The sequence below is a fragment of the Morone saxatilis genome, unplaced genomic scaffold (assembly GCF_004916995.1).
Source record: "Morone saxatilis isolate NCDOM2014 unplaced genomic scaffold, NCSU_SB_2.0 Contig5, whole genome shotgun sequence".
NCBI lineage: Eukaryota > Metazoa > Chordata > Actinopteri > Moronidae > Morone > Morone saxatilis.
The window spans coordinates 9114386-9117915 of record NW_023340095.1 but is presented as its reverse complement, the minus strand read 5'-3'; the positions used below and the strand labels follow the sequence as shown (position 1 = coordinate 9117915).

General features: G+C 39.2%; 1 protein-coding gene across 1 annotated transcript in view; it reads left to right on the top strand.

The window, feature by feature from the left end:
• Window positions 1-3530, top strand: part of LOC118339337 (LIM and senescent cell antigen-like-containing domain protein 1) — a 13999-nt gene that overhangs the window by 6795 nt on the left and 3674 nt on the right. The gene's annotated exons all lie outside the window — the stretch shown is intronic.

The following is a 3530-nucleotide window of genomic DNA, read 5'->3' as shown; positions in this document are numbered from 1 at the left end:
TCAATTCAATTCAATTCAATGAGCGACATTATCACCACTACATTATGTATTTTCAATCACAACAAGTTTTCCTCACCATCTCCTTCAATAACACGATTGCAGTGGTAGCAAACATCTCCAAACAGCTGAGTGTGGCGAGGGGGAGAGAAAACAAAGAGTCAGAGTTAAATCAAAGAGTTATGAAAGTATGTGACACAATGCAGCTCTGGCAGTCTCTATCATGGCTCATATAAAATGCTGTGTTCACGAAGCATGCGAACAAACACAGATTACTGAGGTATTTTATAAACTTCCCTGGAAGCAAAAGTATTGTGTTGACTACAAACACTAACACTAAGTGTAGAGCTTGTTTAAAGTTATTTCTTTAGAGTCTGAAGTCAAATAAAATACACATTTCACTGTGAAACCTTTCTTTTTCATGTTATTGAATTATTCAAATGTACTTTTAAAAAACAAGTAGTAGTCAATTGTAACTAGGTCAACATTTTCTTGAGTGTAATTTTGTTGATGCTAATGTATGTAATGTAGTCTTGTATTGATATATATGTGTCTAAACATTTGCAGAAACAAAGAAAATAACTAAAGTGAGACTACAGATTATCTCATATATACCAGTATGTGTGCGGCATCTCCAAAAAGTTTTTTCTCTTATGTTTTATATTCAAATATCTGCCAGTTGTTGCATATCAAAGTGAGGATTAACTGTAAAACTGATCAACATCGTGCATTTAAGTACAATATTATAGACTGAAAAACTGTGGCCATCATCAGTTATCACATATTTTAGATACTTGCATACTATAAATGGAGCCAGAGGAGGGAAAATCCCACGACAGGGAGAACATGGCAGGATGTTTAAACGTCTCTTGGTATTCATAAACATTCCCAATACTGGTGAGTGTTACCTGGTTATAGTGTGTTTCACAGTAGGCCAGGCCCTTGCGTTCGTAGTGACGGTGTCCCAGGAAGGGTTTCTCACACTTAGCACACACAAAATGCTGCAAACAGAAGCACGGCCAGGCACACATGGTTAGCACAGCCGTCGGTCAGTACATTATCACATTCAGGCAGCAACGCAGTCTGGCTCAGACATTATCAGCTCAGACCACAACCAGATCAGTTCAGTCCAGATGTCCTGTTACTGCATCCAAAACAGAGTACAGGCAGTAGGGAAGATGGACAGAGTGAACTCTAGAGGGCGTAATAATCCTCCAAACAGACATGTGAGGAGTTAATGGTAGGGTATTAAAGGGGAACGTACACTATTTTTATTATAATGCCCATTTAAGCCCTCACAAATAACTGAATGAGGAGCTGTGTGTGAGTATGACGGAGCAGGGTTACACTAATATGGTTTTGTGAAGCTAAAACGAAAGGTGATTTTGATGGAAGGGTTTGCTGGACAGTTTTTTCTGCCAAAATTGAATGTTTTTAAATAAAATAAAGAACAGATTTTGTCCATAATTTTATTCCTGTAGTGTGTAAAAATCCAGATATCACTAGATATCACCAGACATTAAAACTCTTCAGATACCCTTATCAACCCATTTAATCCTGTTTGCTGCTGTGTGAGTACATTCATTATTATATCTTGGATCAACAAACATATTAGATACTCAAATTTTATGTCTTTTATTATATTTTTTCTTTGACTGATGAAATTGTAAAGTCAGAATGAAAAAAAACTATTTTCAGAGCTTAAAATAAGTTAAGATACAGTAAGATGATTATGTTCTTATCTCAGGTAGCTTTCTTTTAGTTAAATGTAATACTATTTAACAATACAGTGCAACATAAATGTGGAGTTACGAAAAGAACTAATTTTGAGGTAACTGGGTTGAAAATATGATCAAGACAAAGGTTTAAAGCAAACAGGCCTATAAGACGTGAAGATATACTGTGGAACTCTACATTAGTGTAACCCTTGTATGGAGGCTGGGAGATCAATCTATCAATGCATGGAGAAGTGAGACACGGGGCAGCAATCAACTTCAAGCCGATCCATAATCCCCTCACCATGTCAAAGTGTCTCTCACAATAGGCACGACCACCTCGCTCATAAAATGGGTGGCCTTGAAAGGGCCGCTCACACACAGTGCACACATGATGCTACACGTGGAGGAGGAGAGACAGGAAAAGGGCCATAAAATGTGAATGGACAGAAGAAAAGATGAAGAGAGGAAGGGGGGATGACGGCAGAGAGGAAATAACAAAGAGGCAGACGGATAATGGAGGAACGATACACACGGCTCGGAGATGGAGAGCACTGAACAACTGTGGAGATAAAGCTGGTAAAAGTATGAGTCACACATATGGCACATATTAAAGTGAACTCAAAGGATTGAAATGAATAAAAAAAAAAGGACAGACAGAACAAAACAAAGGCCAGAGTGACGTTACTTTCAGTTTCTAAAATAGCGTGTGTACAATTTCAAATAAATTACATTTTACAGCAAATTAAAGAGTTATTGTTTCAGAGACGTCTGTTCTGTTTCTCTGTAGAAAGCAGAGGAAACAGAACATAGACACTATTCATAACTACATCTGGAACCAATCTGGCACTCAATACCCAACAAATGAGCATAATCATCTTCTTCAATGCAAGTTTGAATCTAACGTAGACCTTTAAGTAGTTTCTCCTAAGCTTCAGGTAAGCGAGGATGTTTTTAAAAGTCGTACAGTTTAACCACGCACCTCAACGTGCCACTGCTTGCCCATGGCATTAACCACACGGCCCTCGATGGGTCTCCTACAGGCCCCGCAGATGGGGACGCCCATCTTGTCATGGCAGGGCAGACAGTAGAGCTCTCCCTTCAGCTCCCTGGCATCAGCCGTCAGCTCCTTACTGCAGAGACGGAGGAGAAACTACATCAGTACATCACTCAGCCAACACAGACTAGAGCAAATGAAGGAAGAAATAACCAAATGTGGTGGACAAACAAGATGCGTGAAAGGGGTTGAGGTTGTAATTATAACGCAACTTTTTCATATGAGGCGTCATGAGAGACTTGGACGTGCAGTAAACGCCTTTTATGTGTACATACAATTACAACAATTACATAGTTTGTCCACCAGAGAGCAGTGTTTGCTCCATCACTTTGTGGCTGATTGAAAGTGAGTATTTGTTGCATTTGTAACCTAATTTGTTTGTAGTTTTCATGATAAGAACATTGTATCATCTCGATATCTACCGCCACTATATCCTAACATCAGAATCAGCTTTATTGCCAAGCCGGTTTTCACATCTGAGGAATGTGCCTCTATAAAAACTGGGCGCTGCAAGTTAAGAAGCATGAATAGGAAACAGAAATTGACTTTAAAATATGAAAAAGGGTTACAGATATACATAAATATAAAAAAAGTGTGTCAACCTGGCATCATCATGGCTGCTTAACAAATGAAGTGTGTTTTCAGGACCTGACGCAGCTTGCAGCCGCCATCGACTGTAGCATCTGGTCCTCCCACTGAATTCATGCTCTGAATGATGACTGATAAAGACTGACACATCTCCAGGTGTGTGTGTGTGTGTG